Consider the following 21,425-nt stretch of genomic DNA (forward strand, 5'->3'; position numbering starts at 1 on the left):
ACATTTATACATTGCTGGTGGGATTGTAAAATGTTGCATCTACTTTGGAAAATATTTTGGCAATTTCTTACAAAGTAAATTGACTCTACAGCAATGATTTTTTTTTTTTTTTTTTTACTGTATATGTATATACTGATAAAGGCTGCAACATATTGAATTTTAAAAACATTAGGAAAAGTGAAAGAAGTCAATCACAAAAGATTGTATATTGTATGGATTTTGCATAGGACGTATTTGAAATTCACATGAAATGTTCAGAATAGGCAAATCCATAGGCACAGAAATAGATTAGTGATTGCCAGGAGCTGGGGAGGGAAAGGGAAATTACTGCTATAGAGTGCATAGTTTCTTTTGGGGGGGGTTATAAAAATTTTATGAAATTGATAGTGGTAATGGTTGTATATGATAAAAATGCCAGGAGCTGGGGAGGGAAAGGGAAATTACTGCTATAGAGTGCATAGTTTCTTTTGGGGGGGTTATAAAAATTTTATGAAATTGATAGTGGTAATGGTTGTATATGATAAGTATATAAAAATAACTGAATTGCATACTTTAGTATGGTAAATTTGATGGCATTTGAATTATATCTCAAATTTGCTACTAAAATTATAAAAAAGATTTTTTGAATATTTATAATTTGTTATTCTAAAAAAACAAAATGTATTTTTTTTAAAGAACAGTAACTTATTCTCATCTACTTATGCATTTGCGTTTACGTATTTCTACCTTGGAAATTTGTGTTCAGTGAACAAACGTATTATAAACTGTATTTTTATTTTGAGAACATTTTGTTTTCCCCCAGATATTGCTGCTCATTGTAAAATACTAGTTATATATAAAACCAAAAACCAAACCCAGTGCTATCGAGTTGATTTCAACTCATAGCGACCCTACAGGACAGAGAACTGCCCCATAGAGTTTCCAAGGAGAGCCTGGCAGATTTGAACCGCAGACCCTTTGGTTAGCAGCTGTAGCACTTAACAACTACGCTGCCAGGGTTTCCAGTATGTATAGGACTAGCAATAAATTGTTGTGTCCCTAATCTTTAAAATCCCTATTTTATGACATTGCATTTCTCACTTAAGGAGAGTACAGGAATTTTGCATTAGAATTAGGCTAAGAGTGCTGAGAGCTTCGAATAATGTCAAGTTGTTCTAAATAGCATGTTTCTCACTGATGTCATTCTGTTGTCTACACCAGTATGGAACTTAGAAAAATAACTGATGCTTAAATATACGTATTAAAGAATCTTGACTTCAGTTATGTAGTTTACAAAGAATCTGGTCATCTACATCTATGTATCTATCTACTGTGTATATGTGTGTATATATTTATTACTTATAGGTTTTAATATGCTTTCTATATTAATATGTTTGTAGACAAACATGTTTATTATGAATCCTTTTGTTTACAAAATTCTGTTTTTGCATTACTCCTCCATTCTGTGTAAACTATAAAACAGGATAATGCGTGTCAGAAACCTTCATATTTACGAAAACTCCAAAGTCTTGTCAAATAAAACCAAATGTGGACTTAGACAAGAAGAAGCTTTATACAAAAAACTGATTGCTATAGGGAGAACCCTCTTACTTCAGGATGTGCAAGTGTCTCCAAACATAAAATAGGCTTTTGTTTTATAAGGAGAGTAAGTTGGGATAAAAAAAAAAAAAAAACCCAGTGCAGTCGAGTCGATTCCGACTCATATAAGTTGGGAGAGCCGAGACATTTTGGGGAGCAGGATAAGCAGGTAGGGTAGCCAGGTGGCAAAACCAGCTCACTTAAAAGGGAAACGTATCTGTCTATGGTCAGTCTATTCTTGGAATGAGCTGTTAAGGCGGGACATTATGTACCTTATTGCTTGTTTAATCTTGTTTTTAGGTGCCATCGAGTAGGTTCCAACTCATGTTTTTGTTGTTAGGTGCTGTGCAGTTGGTTCCAACTCATAACGACCGTATGTTCTACAGAACAAGGGTCTACCTCTTTTTCAATGACCCTGTACTTTACCAAGCATGATGTCCTTCTTCAGGGACTGATCCCTCCTTATAGCATGTCCAAGGTATGTAAGATGTAGTCTCGCCATCCTTGGTCCTAAGTGGCATTCTGGTTGTACTTCTTCCAAGACATATTTTGACAGTCCATGGTATATTCAATATTCTTCACCAACACCACAATTCAAAGGCATCAATTCTTATTCATTGTCCAGCTTTTGCATTCATAGGAGGCGATTAAAAATACCATGGCTTGGGTCAGGGGCACCTTAGTCTTCAAGGTGACATGCTTGCTTTTCAACACTTTGAAGAGGTCTTTTGCAGCAGATTTGGCCAATGCAAAGCATCTTTTGATTTCTTGACTGCTGTTTCCGTGAGTGTCTATTGTGTATCGAAGTACAATGAAATACTTGACAAGTTCAATCTTTTCTCCCTTTATCATGATGTGGCTTGTTGGTCCATTTGTGAGCATTTTTGTTTTCTTTATGTTGAGGTGTAATCCATACAGAAGGTTGTGGTCTTTGATGTTCATCAGTAAGTGCTTCAAGTCCTCTTCAGTTCCGGCAAGCAAAGTTGTGTCATCTGTATAACACAGGTTGTTAATGAGTCTTCTCCAATTTTGATGCCCCATTCTTCTTCATACAGTCCAATTTTTCAGATTATTTGTTCAGCATACAGATTGAATAGGTATGGGGAAAGGCTACAACCCTGACGCACACCTTTCCTGACATTAAACCATGCAGCATCCCCTTGTTCTGTTTGAACAACTGCCTCTTGATCCATGTATAGATTTCTTATCAGCACAATTAAGTGTTCTGGAATTCCTATTTTTTGCAATGTTATCCATAATTTGTTGTGATCCACACATTTGAGTGTCTTTGCATAGTCAAAAAAACACAGGCAAACTTCTTTCTGGTGTCTCTGCTTTCAGCCAGGATCCATCTGGCATCAGCAATGATGTCTCTGGTTCCATGTCCTCTTCTGAATCCGGTCTAAATTTCTGGCAGTTCCCTGTCGATATACTGCTGCAGCCACTTTTGAATGATATTCAGGAAAATTTTATTTGTCTGTCAGTTGGCCATACTATGGGGGTTTGTGTGTTGCTGTAATGCTGGAAGCTATGTCACCATTATTCAGATACCATCAAGGGTCACCCATGGCAGACGGGTTTCAGCTGAGCTTCCAGACTAAGGCAGAATAGGAAGAAAGACCCAGAAGTCTACTTCTGAAAATAATTAGCCAGTGAAAACCTTATGAATCCAACTCATAGTGACCCTATGTAAAACAGAAGGAAACAGTGTCCTGTCCTGTGCCATCCTCACAATCATTGTTAAGTTTGAGCCCATTGTGCAGCCACTGTGTCGATCAATCTTGTTGAGGGTCTTTCTGTTTTTCGATGACGCTGGATTTTACCAAGCATGGTGTCTCTCTCCAGGGACTGGTCCCTACGGACAACATGTGCAAAGTATCTGAGAGGAAGTGTCGCCATCCTTGTTTCTAAGAAGCCTTCTGGCTGTACTTTTCTAAGACCGATTTGTTCGTTCTGGCAGCCCATTGAATAGTAAATATTCTTTGCCAAAACCATAATTCAAAGGTGTCTATTCTTCTTTGTTCTTCCTTATTCATTGTCCAGTTTTTACGTGCATATGAGGTGATAGAAAATACCATGGTTTGGGTCAGGTATACCTTAGTTCTCAAAGTGATATCTTTGCTTTTTAACACTTTAAAAGAGGCCTTTTGCAGCAAATTAACCCAATGTAATGTGTCATTTGATTTCAGGACTGCTGCTTTCATGGGCGCTGATTGTGGATCCAAATAAAATGAAATTTTTGACAACTTCCATGTTTTCTCTGTTTATCATGATGTTGCTTATTGATCCAGTTGTGAGGATTTTTGTTTTCTTTATGTTGAGGTGCAATTCATACTGAAGGCTATAGTTTAAGCTTAGGGTAATCCAAAATTTACAGGCCTGTGAGGACACGAGAAGGCTGACTAAATTTGGTCAAGCCTAGTCAGTGGGTGAGTAGCCCTGGTGGTTCAAAGGTTAAACGTTTGGCAGCTAACTAAAAGATTGGTGGTTCAAACCCACCCATTGGCTCCGTAGGAGAAAGACCTGGTGAGCTGCTCCCTAAAGATTACAGCCAAGAAAACCTATGAGTAGTCTACTCTGTCACGCAGGGTAGCTATCAGTTGGAATATATGATACACTCAACAGCAGTAGTCAGTGGGTAAGTAATGGGCAATTGGGAGCACTTGGTCACTCTGAAATATGTTCAAGAGCTAATTATGGATGACAGACAGGCAGAGAAAGGTAACAGTAGATATCGACTATTCTCTGTGTGGCAGTCCTCAAAATATACTCATGTAAATAATCTATACATTCTGCAAAATATATAAGATTTTGTTTTGATTAATTTCCCCACAGCTAATCTTCATATTATCTCTCTGTTTCATCATTGAAATACACCAACCATTAAGAATTAATTATTATATTTCCTAACAGTATGAGCAAACTAATAGCAAAAAAATACATAGTGGCTCTGAAAAAAATTGTGTGTGTGTGAGAATGAGAGTGAGAGAAAGATTATACCCTGACCTGTCTTCTTTCAAACTTCATTAATGAATGAAGCAGTATTTCTCAAGCCAAAATCTTCATTAACTTTCAATGTCGTGATCAAATAAGAAGGTGTCATAGTATGGGTTTAGGGACATGCAAAACTTCTTAATAATGATATATTCAAATCTGTAGGAACAATTCTTTTTCTCTTCTTTCACTTCCAGTGGTAAACTGACCCAGATATAGATATCTGGTAAATATGCAATATTATTTGTCAAGCTAGCACCAACTTTTATGTATATTTCTCTATTATGTCAGTTTCAAAATAACAGATATGCCAAGTCCAAAAACCAAATCCATTGCTATCTGGTCAATTCTGACCCTCATAGGACAGAGTAGAATTGCCCCACAGGATTTCTTAAGCTGTAATCTTTCTGAAGCAAACTGCCACATCTTTCTTCCATGGAGTTTCTGTTGGGTTCAAACCAAAAACCTTTTCAGTTAGCAGCTGAGTTCTTAACCACTTTACCACCAGGGCTCCTTCAACTGACATGTAGAGTTGGTAAATGTTTAAAATTTTATTATTTATTTAATCATCAGGTATAAGAAAATTACTTCTCAGTTTAATATTTATGACTACTTTGCCACCTATTACTTCTTATATATTAAAATCATGTTATAGTTTGTATCTTCTTTTATATATATATATATATCTTGCTGTACTGCATCATATTTTATAACATTAGAAATGTTATTTAATCTCTCTAAACTCAATTTATTCATCTGAAAATTTTCAATTATAAGAGATTTCACAAAGACTGCAGTGAGAAATAATTTAGAAAATGTCAGTGAAGTTGCTCCCATAATACTTATATAAAAACTGGGCATTGTTTCCCTTTACTTTTCACTTTTTTAAGGTTTTATATCTATACAGCATGAATTGACTTTCCTTTTAAAAAAATCCTGATAATTTGTTTTCTTGTACTAACAGTTGAACATCAAATAAATGTCCAATTTCTCAATTAGTTTAATGTATAGTAAGTATCAGCTACGTACCACCACTTGGTCTAGATACAGGGATAAGCACTAGGATATAAAAAAGAAAAAAGGAGACAAACATGTCATTTTTCCTTCCAGCCTTTGTCATTTTGTAAGAAAGGTAAGCATTAAATTAACAATTACACAAATAATTATTCCAGTAAAATTCTGACTAAATGTTGGAAAAAGTGTAAAGATTCATTGAGAACAAGTAATAAAAGACAACGTATGGGAGGAGCAGGGTCAGAGAAAACTATTCTGAGGAATAACTACTTAAAAGGAGATGAGAAAAAGACTAGAGAGGGGATGATAACATACCAGGAGAAGGAAGAGAACATGTAAAGTCAATGAGCTGGAAAAGACCATTATACATTCAAATGAACAGAAGAAAGTCTGTGTGACTGGGTCATAGGCCTATGCCCATTGCCATTGAGATGATACCGACTCAGAGTGACCTATAGGACAGAGCAGAACTATCCCCTAGAATTTCCAAGGAGCTTCTGGTGGATTTGAACGGCCAACCTTTCAGTTAAACTCTTAACAACTGCACCACCAGCACTCCTCACAGGAGGAGACTTAAAATATAATATAACAAGTAAGCAGGAGCTAGAAGCGAGGTTCTCAGCGTCAGTGGTATTAACGTTTTCTTCAAAGTAATTCTTTGTTGTGACAAAATTTCCTATACATTTTAGTACATCTAGCAGAATTCGTGAACTCTAAATTCTATTTGTGATAACCAAAAATGTCTCCTTGGGGTACAAAGTCTCATTCTACACCAATTAAGAACAATTTGTGATCATGCAAATTGATGTGGACCATGACGGACTATTCCAAGAGACATATACTAAGAAAAAGGGCAATGCAGGAAAATAACATGATCAAATAAGAAACTACTTTGTTAAACATTAGTGAAGTTAAGAATTAAAAAAGACTGACAATATCAAAGGTTGGCAAGATGGTGAAGTAACTGGAACTCTCATATAATGCTGGTGAGGTTATGGACTGATACAAACACTTTGGAAAATAGTGGCTAGAATTTCCATGAAAGTTTGTACTTTTTACAGGCTAAATTTGAAGTGTAATTTATTTTTACTTTTTTTTCCCAGGCACACATATGTATACACTCATATATTGTATTAAGTATATTTAATAAAAATTGTGTAATTTGTCACTGGGAATATGTGCATACACACACACGGAGAAAGACAGGCCCTGATACAGATAGCCATTTGAAGGTGTTGCAAGAAAATTTAAATTCTCATTCTATCATTTTTAGGACATCAAAGTTAAAAATTGCTGCGCGTATGTGTGTGTGTATTGTGTTTCCGTGTGTGTGCGTGTGCACGCATTAGTAGTGACAACTTACCGTAATAAAAACTAAGAGTGACTGTGTTAGCTACAATTATTGTTAATTAGTGTTGACTGTGTTATTATTATCATCCTATTATACACATAAGCAGACACACCTTTAACAGACACTTTATCAGTCTCTTCTCCTGGGAGGACGGAAGTAGTGAATGCTAAAACTAATTTAAAAATTAATTACACATTTTAATATATGTTATTAAATATGCAATCACCAGTGTATTCATGATTTGCAATTCTGCATTGATTCAAAATAGATGTTTTCACTTATTTATATTAAAATATGCATATATAAAATAAAGCTTTTGTATTTAACAACCTAAAGGGAAACAAAATGATGAATTCATTCATATTACACATATGGAGAGGAATACTGAGTCCTTCAGAAAATGTTAAGTAGTTATGCATTGATTAAAAATATTGAGGGACCTCTTCACAAAGCACACATAGAAGCACTTGTTAGAACTCATAAAATGTGAATAGGAACCCTGGTGGTGTAGTGGTTAAGTGCTATGGCTGCTAACCAAATGGTTGGCAGTTCAAATCTACCAGGTGCTCCTTGGAAGCCCTAAGGGGGCAGTTCTACTCTGTCCTATAGGGTTGCTATGAGTCAGAATCAATCCAACAGCAATTTTTTTTTAATTAACCATTATATAAATGTAAATTGTCTTTAATATTACTCAAGAATATTATAAAGGCAATACCTAGCATTTCTGACTTCCAAAAAATTAATATTTTAATTCATTATCACTGTATTCCTGGGCCTGTTGTCCCATGTCTCACTTTTTTGTACATTTTAACAATTATTATTATTACAAAAATATTATTATTAACTATTATATTATTCTGAAAAGAACCCCTACTTTTTATGAAGAAAAATCTTTCTAGAAAAATTTATATATTGCCCTAGAACTCAATAAATGTTTATTTAAAGTAGTTACTATGTTTCAGGTATTTCACTTTGGTTTTAAATTATATCCTTATTTAATACATTAAATCACTGTCCCCTACGTTAAGTATGGTCATGATTCACACATGACTTGAAATTGAATATCAACAGACATGTGAAAATAGAAACAATCATTCACTCACATTCCCAGGAGAAATAAAGATGTATATCAAGACAGAATTTATTTTCTGTATATTTTTGAAATGCTGCAAATAACCATTTTAAACGATTCAAATAAGTTAAAGGAAAAAAATAAATTTTAATGCCTTCTGACTACAATATAATTTTGCCAAATGAAATAGTGTAAGAAAAATGTTCACCTGAAAAAGCTGGTACTTTTCAGCAACGTTTGGATAACTACTGACATTTGATTGCAATTTATTCGGGAGTCTTTCTTTAGCAGCACTGGAAAGGCTATTTTAAGAAATGGAATTAGATTACAAGAACAAAGCATATACTGAGGAATAAATCAACACTCAACTTACTAAACAGTTAATTAAATATTGATGCATACATCACAGTATATAAAATCAATATAATCACTAATACACTGTTTTGATATATTACAGAAATACCTTCTCATAAAATCACCGGTTCAGAGTTCAGGTAAAAGTGTCCTGCTTCATGAATCTATCCTTTTTCTCTTCTTTCAGAACCCTGACTCCGAATTGCTATAGTCGGAATCCACTCGACAGCACTGGGTTTGGTTTTTGGTTTTTATGTATATCATGGAAACCCTGGTGGCGGTTAAGTGCTAGGGCTGCTAACCAAAAGGTCGGCAGTTTGAATCCGCCAGGCTCTCCTGGAACCTCTATGGGGCAATTCTACCCTGTCCCATAGGGTCGCTATGAGTCGGAATGGACACGACGGCACTGGGTTATTTATATCATATCAAGCCTATGTCCAGATCATGCTAGCCTCTGTTCAGGATACACAAATTACATAAAGCGATCCTTAAAACTATAAACCACTCCGGATGACCCTTTCTGTGTACAAAATCTTGTATTACTGAAATACATATGTACCTTCTGAACTTTCCCATAGTCTTCTTGAAAAGATGTAAGGATATGTGTGCTTGCTCTTATGTGTAGAGACAAATGGAAATACAGAACCTTCATGGGCTGCTGGACTACTGTAATAAAGCTAATGATTTCTGGATATTTCATACACAATTACAATCTCTCATTCAGACTGGAGAACATAGAGTCTTAGGAAAAACTGAATTCTGATCAAATTTCACTTCAGTTTGTATCAGATACATCACTGAAGTGATCCAAAGGTATTTCTCGAGCATTTGATATCTTATTTGTCACACACAGTGGTCTAATTTTTTCATTAGCTTGCAGTATTTAAAAGCAGTAGGGAATTTCCGGAAGAATCTCATTAATCAGTGCCACCGTAAAAAGTAAGTGAGATTTGTGTGGGTTGGTTCCTACTCTATCTCCTTTCAATTACCAGTTTGGCAAGTGTGAAAAACAAATGGTTCTTAGAGAATGACTTTGGATTATAGTAATGTATTAATCAAGTGGAGACTCCAAACTTGACTGCTCTTTTAGAAGTTATTTATCTTTTAGAGTAAAGAAAATCTATCTCCAGAACTTTATGTATTTTATCCTCTAGCAAATATAATGATATTTTGAAAGAATGCTTAGTTTATTAATCCATCCTGAATTTGATATTATCTACCCCATGATATACTAAATTTATTAATTCAATTATTTAAAATAGGGATAACCATTTATTGCCACATAGTTTCTCCAATACAAGATTGTCTTTTTTTAAAATTTCATGTTACATTTGTATATAGTATATGTGCTATTACTATATATTTTGGGTGTCTGTAGTTATTACATTTTAGACTTTTCTGTGTTCCATGTTTGATTGTATATACCATATATTAGAATGATTTTAATTATTTTTTAAAATACTAGAGTATTCATTTATAGATTAATTCAAAACATATTTGCTGATAACCCACTCTGTGCTAGTCACTGTTTCATTGCAGAGATGACATGGACCTACTCTATGGAATTTACATTGTCATGTTAACAGAATAAGATAAAAGGGATATGCACGATGCAATCTCAGGCAATGGTCAGTCCTATCAGGCAAAACAAATCATAAGAAATGGATAGTGAAGGATGTGTGTAGAGGGTCAGGCATTTCCGATAGAAATCACTAACATCTTCTTTGAAGATTACATGTTAAAAAAAAAAAAAAAATCTGTGAATATCTTTGGGAAAAGTATTCCATGTTAGGGAGCAAGAAGTACAAAAGCTTTGAGGTAAAAAAAAAAAAAAAAAAAAAGCTCGACATTTTTAAGGAAGAACAAAAAGCAGTGTGGCTGTAGCTCAAGGCATGTAGAAGAGATCTTTCTGGAAGAGTAAGCGAGGGACAGGGTGGCAGTAATTTTGGGGGGTCTTTGGAAAGGGATGTCTGTGTGTTTGCGGTTTTGCAAGATGTTAGTTTGATGTGGCATGAACCTATTCAAGGATTTTATGAAGACAGTGATATGATCTGCACAACATAATATCACACAAGATTTTTGTTGTTGATATTGCTGAAGAAATTATAATAAAAATAGAGTGGTAACAGGAAATTGGAGCAACAGATAACCAGATTGTTCCAGGTCAGGGATATTGATGGCTTGGATTGGGTTTGGTGATATAGAGCTGGTGATAAATTGTTGAATTGGGGAAATATTTTTTAATAAAGCTGAGAGGACTAGCTGATGAGTTGTGAGAGGGGGAAAAAAAAAAGTCAAGGCTATCTCCTAGGTTTTAAATTTGAGCATCTGGATGAATGCTGGTATTATGAATGAGAAGGGGGAAGCTAGAGAAGGAAGACGTTGAAAGTGGAAGTATCATGTATTCTATCTCTATCTGCTAATCTTATAATGATTGTTAAGCAGATAAGTGGAGATCCTGTTAGATATATAATTGAATATATTTGTCTGGAATTCAAGGGCGAGACAGTAGCTAGTTATTTATATTTCAAAGACATCTGTATCTAGATGGTATTGAAAGCCAAGGATTGAAAGAAATCACATAGATACAGACGACATAAGTTGACAACTGAATTTCGGAACACTTGCACCACTCTCAACCATGCAAACCTCTTATCTTTTGGGTATTATTATTTGTCATCGATGAAATCCACAATATTTTAAATTCTTGACATCAAGTTCTCTTCTCCATCATGCCCTATCGTAATGCATTTGGCTATCCACAAGACAAGACTGCATTTTTGCAGTGGTGCTTTCTTTTTCTTTTTCCTCACATCCCACATATCACTATTCTCTGTATGAAAATAAGTTTTTATTTCTCTCAGATAAATGCTCAAGAGGGCAATTACTGGTTGTTATGGTAACACCTTCTTTTTAATTGTAAAAGGAGCTGCAGAACTGCTTTACATGGCCACCAGCAAGACGTGAGAGGTCCTTTTTCAATGCTTCTTCACTATCATCATTTACTGATTGTGTTAGTTTCCTAGGGTGCTTTAACACAATATCACAAACTGGGTAGCTTAAAATGAGAGCAATTTGTATTTTCACGGTTCTGGAGGCTAGAAGTCCCCATTCAGTGTGTAGGAAGGTCATGTTCTCTCTGAAGCCCTTAAGGGAAGATCTTTTCTTGTCTCTTCCAGCTCTGGTACCCCAAGGCATTCCTTGATTTGCAGCTACAATGTTACAGGCATTCTTCCCTCTGTGCTTCTGTGTCTCTTCTCCTGTTTTAAGGATGCAGGGTTTAAGTTCTCGGCTGCTAGCAAAAAAGTTGGCAGTTTGAACCCACCAGTCACTCTGCAGGAGAAAGATGTGGCAGTCTGCTCCCATAAAAACTACAGCCTTGGAAACCCTATGGGGCAGTTCCACTCTGTAATACTATAGGGTCTGTATGAGTCAGAATTGATTAGATGGCAATGGTTGGGTTTGGCTTTTTGTTCTCTTCTTTTAAAATGACACCACTCATATTTGCATTTGGACTCACCCTACTTCATGTGATCTCAGGGTAACCTAATTGATGGCATCTTTGAAGATCCTATTTCCAAGAAACGTCACATTCACAGGTACTGGGCTTAGAACTTCAACATATCCTTTTGGGGGACACAACTCAATCTGTAACGGCCTTCCTTATAGTCTCTGAAAATTCATGTTCTTCCTGCCTGCAAAATAAGTTCACCCCACCCCGGAGTCCCCAAAAGCCTTAATCCGTTCACGGTCAACTCTAAGCCTCTTAGCTTCTAAACGATCTAACTTTGATATGGTCAAAACTTCTCAGAAAAAATTCTTTTAGATCTATGGACCTAAAATACAACTTACCTAGTTGCAAAATATAGTAGTGGTGTTGCTGAAGAATATTGAATATGCTGTGAATTGCTAGAAGAATGAACTAATCAGTCTTAAAAAATATATAACCAAAATGCTCCTTAGAAGCTAGGGTGGTGAGACTTTGGCATGATTACTTTGAGCATATCATCAAGAAAGACCAATTTTCAGAAAAGGACAACTGTTTGGCAAAGTAGCGGGTCAGCGAAAATGAGGAAAAACCTCAATGAGATGCATTGGCACAAAAGCCACAACAAGGGACTCAAACGTACCAATGGTCATGAAGATGGCAAGGACTAGACAACTTTTTATTCTTCTATACATACGGTTGAAAGGAGCCCTGGTGGCTCAGTTGGTATACACTCGGCTACCAACCAAAAGGTCAGCAGTTTAAACCCATCAGCCACCCTGCAGGAGAAAGACGTGACAGTCTGTTTCTGTAAAGATTACAGCCTTTGAAACTCAATGGGGCAGCTCTATTCTATCCTATAGGATTTCTGTGAGTCTGAGTCAGTGTAAAGGCAATGAGTATACATAATGTCACCATGCGTTGGAGCCAACTCCTGGCAACTAACAATAGCAAGAGTAGGACATAATATTGAATATAGTGATTCACCCTAGGTTTTTTTTTTTTTTTTTTTTCCAAAAGTATTTTGAATATTCTGGGACTTTCTCCTTTCCATATAAAGTTTAGAATAAGATTGTCTATGGCTACAAAAAGAAAAATCTCACTCAGATTTTAGTAATAAATAGTTTAAACTTATATATAAATTTAGACGAAATGGTATTTTTACTATGTTGAGTTTTTCAGTCCATGAACACAGTATTTCTCATCAGGTAATTAGGTTTTCTTTTCCTTCAGGGTTTTGTATGTTTCAGTATTCATATCTTGTACATGTTTTGTTGGATTTACCACTATTTAATTTTCTTTGGAGCAACTATAAACATTATGGCATTTTCCACTTTGGTTTTTGATTGTTATTGACTTATAGAAATGTGATTTATTTTATTTTATTTTTTAAAATTTTTTGTAAGTATATGTATAACAAAACTTTTGCCATTTCAACATTTTACATGTACAATTCAGTGGGATTAATTACATTCTTCATGTTGTGCAACCACAAACAAACGCTATCCATTTCCAAAGTTTTTCATCACCCTTAAAAGAAACTCAGTGCCCCCCTAAGCAATGATTTCCCGTTTCCTCTTACCCCCCAGCCCTGGTAAGCAGTAACAAACTTTGGTCTTTTACACTTTCTTACTGCTTGCCAAACTTGTTATTTGACATATTCTAGATTAAATGTGGTAATATACTTAATAAAGATAACAAGCATTTTAGTTGAGAATCATTAACCAATACTGTGGAATAAAACATAAATATACCTCACCAGGGGAAGATGTGATTGGCAATCAAACATAGAAGGAGTGCATTATCTTTGTAAAAAAAAAAAATTGTGATCGAGTGGATTCCGACTCATAGCAACTACAGGACAGAGTAGAACTGTCCCATAGAGTTTCCAAAAAGTGCTTGGTGGATTTGAACTGACAACCTTTTGGTTAACAGCCGTAGATCTTAAACACTACACCAACAGGATTTCTTATAGATCCACTTAATTCAACTCCTTTTGTCTAATTTCATTTATTCTGTAGTAATTGGTTTTAATCAGGTAACTATTGCTTCAGATAGATGCATAAATAGGTGATATCCATATTGTTTCTTGTTTGGCAGATATGACTTGCTTGTTTTTCGTTCTCTTCTCATGTCATGTGGAGGGATTTTGTTTTACCCTCCCTGGTATCTTCCCCCATTAATAACTCTTCTTCACAATAATGTGAATTAATTAACTGGTTATTAGGATATAAGTAACTAAGACATTCAGGCTTTCCTTTCATTTTCTTTAGAAGTTAGTTGTTTGCAAGAAGTATGCATTTTTTCTGCCTCTCCATTCCATTGGGAAACCCTGGTGTCATACTGGTTAAGCTCTATGGGTGCTAACCAAGAGGTCGGCAGTTCGAATCTGCCAGGCGCTCCTTGGAAACTCTATAGGGCAGTTCTACTCTGTCCTATAGGGTTGCTATGAGTCCGAATCAACTCGACAGCAGTGGGTTTGGTTTTGGTTTTCCATTCCATTGGTTTTCTAATAGCTGATTCCTAAATGGAGAATTTTGCTTTTGTTCTGTTCTCCCTCTATCAGAACAGAGAAGTTTAAGGGGAAGTTTCATGTTAGAAAGCCCTTGTCGTCATATCAAAGTGATGTCCTCAAATCCAATCTTACTAACAGTACAGCTGGAATTTTAATTTCCTAAATACCTAAGTAATTTGTCCATCCCTCAATTAATTCTGAAATGTTTTGAATTATGTTTATTTCATAAACCCAATAGTCATTTTTTAGATGTAGCATAAATGAACATTTATATCCAACAGAGTGCTTACTTATTGGGGCCCAGCATATCCTAACAAAATTCCATGTTGCTTTCTGCATTTCTAAATACTAATATTGTAATTAAAATTGTATCATGCAATGCATGCTATTATCATCTACCCCTTTCCAGTTAACAATCTGTCTTAAATCTCTATTTCAGTACATATCTACCAACTTCATTCTTTTTAAAATCTGCATAAGTCCCTGCTCTGTTGAATTTTCATAACTTATTCACAAAAGTCAACACATATTATATTTCTTCTTACCAGCATTTGATGGTCAGTGAAACTCCTGCTCTCTTACTTATTTCCCTGTTCTGCTGATACGTATGTAGGGAAAAAAAATTCTTAATTCATAGGTCACTACTGTTTCTTTAAAATACATGTATCTACAATATATTAAGGATCATCATAATACAATGCTTTAATTTAGAAAACAATTAGCATTTTCCTGGGATTATTTTTGCTATTAAGGGCAAGGCTGCTAATAAAAAAGGCCTACAGTTCAAATCCACTAACTGCTCCTTGGAAATCTTATGGGGCAGTTCTACTCTGTCCTTTATGGTCACTGTGAGTAGGAACTGACATGACGGCAATGGTTTTTTATTTTTGGTTTGGTTTATTTTTGCTGTTAAGAAGAATGTTTTGATTTTTTCATCCTTTTGAAGTGGAGACAACTACCATTCCATTTTCCAACAAACACTGACAGTGTGTGTTACTTAGAATTAGTTTAGATGCAAGAAAAAAAAAAAAGAAAAAGAAGAACAGAGACGAAGGGGAAAGAAAAGACAATAATGATAAAAAGAGCCAAATAGTGCCATTTCCTTAGCTTGTTCACGCAAGTAATCTCAACATTCTTCTCTTTGGCCTGATCCACATTGCGTCATTCTTTTTTTTTTTTTTTTTTTGCCTTCTGTTCTCCTATCTGCCACATCCCTGCTCTTTACTTCTCTTTCTTCTTGATTTATATTGCAGATATTTCTGATTTTATTATAAACGGAAACATCCTAAAACTTGCTGTATTCTTCTATATTTAGAAAGTGTACCTAGACAAAGGGAAACCCTGGTGGCATAGTGGTTAAGTGCTATGGCTGCTAATCAAAGGGTCCGCAGTTCAAATCCATCAGGCGCTCCTTGGAAATTCTATAGGGCAGTTCTACCCTGTCCAGTAGGGTCGCTATGAGTTGGAATCGACTCGATGGCACTGGGTTTGTTTTTTGGGGTGATCTGGACAAACTAGGGACCTTTATAAACCTGTTTGCCTTTGCCAATCATGTAGGATTTTGAGTACTGCTTATATGGATTAGTTCTATAATAAATTCAGATCCACTGACCATAAATGGTCACTGAACAATGCCTTCAAACACTGTGATATTTTTCTATTTTGCTCGTCTTTCCACAATAGTTTTGAAATCAATTTCAGTCTCTGTAAAACTTGGCAACTCCACTTTCTTTTCCATTCAAAATAAAATAAATTGCCTCCGATTTATTATACAATAGAACAGAAAAGACTGGATTGACAAGCAGCCTTGTTTTTGTCTGCCAAATGCTGAGCATTCGGTTCATCATATTTTTTTTTCTCTTTTTTTTTTTTTCACTTTTGTGTTGGAGAGGTATTCGTTTTCTATGTATTTTCAACTCATTTACACACAATCTTTTTGGTGTTGTATGTTTTTTCTTTTTCTGTATTTCCAAACTTCTGCTAGTCTTGTTCCTTTCCAAGAGGTCTCTTTAGTTAGGCATATATGCAAATAAAAAAGTCTTCATCATCATAGTCTCCCAACACCATTATACATTCTATTCCCCTTTCTTTTTTCCTTCACAGACATATCAACAGATATACATGCTAATCTTATCATCTCTATTTCTACACTTACTACTCATGCCTTACTGAACTCATTTTGTGGGTTCTGATTATATCATAATATTGAAACTACGTTTGCTTTAAAAGGTCTTGCCATGTCTCGAAAAGCTAATTTTCATTTTTTAGTCCTATATTTTTTTTTTATATTATTGGAGAAACGTTTGACACTGCTGAGCACACTTGTTTCCTTGAAACAATCTTACCTCTTGACTTTTTAAAAACATTTCCTGGATTTCCTTCTGTTTATTGAGTGTTCCTTCTCACATTCCATTCGGTTTACTCCTCTTCTATCAAATTCTTAAATGAAGGAGATTATCAGGGTTACACTTTAGGTGCTCTTATCTTCTCATCTCATAGGTGATTTTCTCCATTATAATGGATTTAATTATAATGTTGATTCCAAAATACAGTGAAGCTTGTAAGAGCCAGAACTCAGCAGGACTGATTGTTTTTCTGGGTATTGCAAATTTTCCGCCTTAGGGTACATTGCTACTTTTCTCATTTTAGTGGAAAATATTTGAGTTTTCCTTCTCTGACAGGATTCTGCTTTACACAGGTTCCTGGTTTCACAGGTTTCACAGGCTTTATATATTATACCCATACTCATTCATTTCTCCTGTTTCAGAAGTATGCAAGCTCCTAAAAGAAACCTTTGCTTTTATGCCTCTTAAAAAAAAAAAAAATTAGGTACATCAAAATCACAACAGTTCAAAACTGACTTTCATGACTTAAAAAATAAAACACTCTTCCACTCTCCCTTACATTGTTGTTGTTGTTGTTAGGTGCCGTCAAGTCCATTCCAACTCATAGTGACCCTATGCACAACAGAACGAAACACTGCTCAGCCCTGAGCCATACTTACAATCACTATGCTTGAGCTCATTGTTGCAGCCACTGTGTCAATCCACCTTGTTGAGGGTCTTCCTCTTTTCCACTGACCCTGTACTCTGCCAAGCATGATGTCCTTCTCCAGGGACAGATCCCTCCTGACAACATGCCCAAAGTATGTAAAATGCAGTCTTGCCATCCTTGCCTCTAAGGAGCATTCTGGCCACACTTCCGAGACAGATTTGTTCCTTCTTTTGTCAGTCCATGGTATATTCAATATTCTTCACCAACACCACAATTCAAAGGCATCAATTCTTCTTCCGTCTTCCTTATTCACTGTCCAGCTTTCACATGCATATGATGCGGTTGAAAATACCATGGCTTGGGTCAGGCGCACCTTAGACTTCAAGGTGACATCTTTGCTCTTTGACACTTTAAAGAGATCCTTTGCAGCAGATTTACCCAATGCAATGTGTGTTTTGATTTCTTGACTGCTGCTTCCATGGCTGTTGATTGTGGATCCAAGTAAAATGAGATCCTTGACAACTTCAATCTTTTCTCCATTTATCATGATGTTGTTCATTAGTCCATTTGTGAGGATTTTTGTTTTCCTTATGTTGAGGTGCAATCCAAACTGAAGGCTGTGGTCTTTGATCTTCATTAGTAAGTGCTTCAAGTCCTCTTCACTTTCAACAAGCAAGGTTGTGTCATCTGCATAATGCAGGTTGTTAATGACTCTTCCTCCAATCTTGATGCCCTGTTCTTCTTCATATAGTCCAGCTTCTGTTATTATTTACTTAGCATACTTAATCTCATAAGCACTTTAAAGGCAGAAAGTTTTCCCCAAGTGCCAGAAGAAGAGAAGTCAGAGGCACAGCTTCAGCTGGCTTAGAAGACAGCAAACGTGCATATATATTGTGAACTGCCTGCTGTAGCCATGTGGCAAGGAGCTGAGGGTGGCCTCAAGGAGCTGAGACCAGTCTCTGGCAGGCACCTAGCAAGATAACAAGGACTTCAGTCCTACCACCAAAAGGAAATGCCTTCAGTCAACAACCAGTGAGCTTAGAAAAGACCCTGAGCCCCAGAACAGAACTGCAGCACCAGTCAACTCTTAAATTTCAGCCCAGTGAGACCCTGAGTGGAGTACCCAGCCACACTGTGCCCAGACTTCTGACCAACAGAAACAGCTAATAAATGGGTATTCTTTGCTTATATCTCCCAAACCCATTTATACTTCCCTCTTGTCCTTGACATCTTTGCTTCAGATATAAGGGTCTTCATTAAGTGCTTAATATATCCTGAGGGTCTTCTCTCTTAAGTCGTTCTTGTGTCTGCATTTTATCTAATTCTTACTCATCATTCAGATCTCAAATTATTCATCCCTTCTTCAAGAAGCCCTTCCAGCAAAGGTTAGCTCCCTGTGTTATATCCTCTAGAGGACCATGTGTTTTCTTTTTTTATAATATTCATTCAACTTGATTTTGTGGTTGTTAAATACCTCTCTGAGAGCATGCTGTAAACACAGACTCTGTTGCTTTACTCACTACTGTCTAACTCTTGAATTTTCCATGCAAAACAAAGATTCAATAAATATGTGTGTTAAATTATTTTGCAATCAATGTTTTCAGGATGTTGATTCATACAAACAATGCTGCAGCAAGCATCTTCTACATTTATCTTTTTACATATTTTAAAAAGAGTATTTCTTTAAACTCAGTAATAGCCCTCCTTTGTCAAATTGTGTGCATATTTTTCTCATTTTTCAAACATCATGAATATTGAAAAGTAAAATATGTTTATCAGTTTGTACACTTCCATTAAGAACTTACCTTTGGGAATCTCATAGGAGAAAATTAATTATCATCATTGTCTTAGATGAGTCTATTACTCAATGGTTTCAGGATATTTTGCTTAATAGACACATTTATTTCTCTGTAAATTGCTTTTTCTTGACATTTTCCCATTGTTTTTTTTTTTTTTTTTTTGGACTTTTTAGTTCACAAAATTCATTACTATTTCAAGGGTAACTGTAACTGCTAATTTGAAAGTGGGACTGCTACAGAAAATGCCATGTGTCTCAATTAATTTGAAGAAATTTTTCACCAAAAATGGACAGTATATAAATAGTGTAATACATTTTAGCTTTAATGATTTCTAAATAGTGTCTGAAAACACATTTAATAATAAATGGGACCATTACAGTTTACACAGTAATAAATATTGTAAATTCCATTGCAAATACTAATTATACTACCAAATAAATGAATGAGTTGCTAATTGTGTAATTATGTGAATGGAAACCTATCAACATGTCCCAAACCAACACGAAAATGAACACTTTATTCATGTTAATAGAATTACAAAGAATTTGTTAACCACAGACTGCTTCTGAAAGAGAAAAACACAAGCCAAACAAGAGCATGGCTTGTTGTCTCATTCAAGAATATCCTAGAACTAAACTTGTATGGAGATTGATTTGCCCTTTGTTTTTTCTGTGTACAGGTCTTTCAAGTCTGTAGAACAGTCACTGTTATGAGTAGGACTAGGTGTTAGCTCTCTTCACACAACACTGGGTAGATTAGGAAGGAAAATAGGAATTTTTGACAGCCTTGACTTGGATATAATCATTCTGTTCATTTTTTCCCTATTCACCCTCATTATATTTCTCATGTGTTATTAGGAAACAAACACACATTTGTCATTTTCTTGGTAAAATAGGCAGGAGACTATGATTTCTTTTGCAATAGAGTAATTTATCTTCACTATGTTATGTTATGAGATGAAAACCTATAAAAATATAACTAATGATATTCCTGTCTGACATTATTTTAAAGCAAATTTTAAAGCAAACCCATTAGTTACAATAACATAAGAGATATCCAATGAAATATATTTGTTAAATAATACATAGGTATGATTTAAAATGTGGTTTTAAAATTGTAAATACATTTTGGTTCTTACCAACTATCTGGTTTACATCTTTCTGCCTCTCACTGTTTAAATGTGCCATTATTTTTTATGTTTTCCCTGTCAAAGTAAAAGCATCTTTGTATCTATTACTGTATGAATAAACTTGTGTATGAGATATACTTTATAAGCAATCAGCAATAGAAACACAAATTTAAGAAATCAAATAAATTGTTTCTAACAGAACTAATGGGTATGCCAGAAACAAAGACTAATGTGCACTGGAAAATTTTACATATGAATTGGGACTTATTTAAAGCCAGCAAGATAAAGCATATTCAAATAAATTTAAAATATTTGGGTTAGGAAAATAAAAGATTTTGATCCATATGCTTTACTGTATTATAACCATATGCTCCATTCTTCTTCATATAGTCCAGCTTCTCAGATTATTTGTTCAGCATACAGATTAAATAGGCATGGTGAAAGAATATGACCCTGACGCACACCTTTCCTGACTTTAAGCCAATCAGTATCCTCTTGTTCTGTCTCAACAACTGCCTCTTGATCTATGTAAAGGTTCCTCATGAGCACAATTAAGTGTTCTGGAATTCCCATTCTTTGCAGTGTTATCCATAGTTTGTTATGATCCACACAGTCGAATGCCTTTGCAGAGTCAGTAAGACACAGGTAAACATCCGTCTGGTATTCTCTGATTTCAGCCAGGATCCATCTGACATTAGCAGTGATATCCCCGGTTTCACGTCCTCTTCTGAATCCATCCTGAATTTTTGGCAGTTCCCTGTCGATATACTGCTGCAGCCATTTTTGAATGATCCTCAGCAAAATTTTGCTTGCATGTGATATTAATGATACTGTTCTATAATTTCCACATTCAGTTGGATCACCTTTCTGGGGGATAGGCATAAATATGTATCTCTTGCAGTCAGTTGGCCAGGAAGCTGTCTTCCATATTTCTTGGCATAGACAAGTGAGCACCTCCAGTGCTGCATCTGTTTGTTGAAACATCTCAATTGATATTCCATCAATTCCTGGAGCCTTCTTTTTCACCAATGCCTTCAGAGCAGCTTGGGCTTCTTCCTTCGGTACCATTGGTTCCTGATTGTATGCCACCTCTTGAAATGATTGAATATTGACTTATTATCTTAGGTATAATGACTCT

Source organism: Loxodonta africana, chromosome 17 (assembly GCF_030014295.1).
Source record: "Loxodonta africana isolate mLoxAfr1 chromosome 17, mLoxAfr1.hap2, whole genome shotgun sequence".
In the NCBI taxonomy this organism is placed as follows: domain Eukaryota; kingdom Metazoa; phylum Chordata; class Mammalia; order Proboscidea; family Elephantidae; genus Loxodonta; species Loxodonta africana.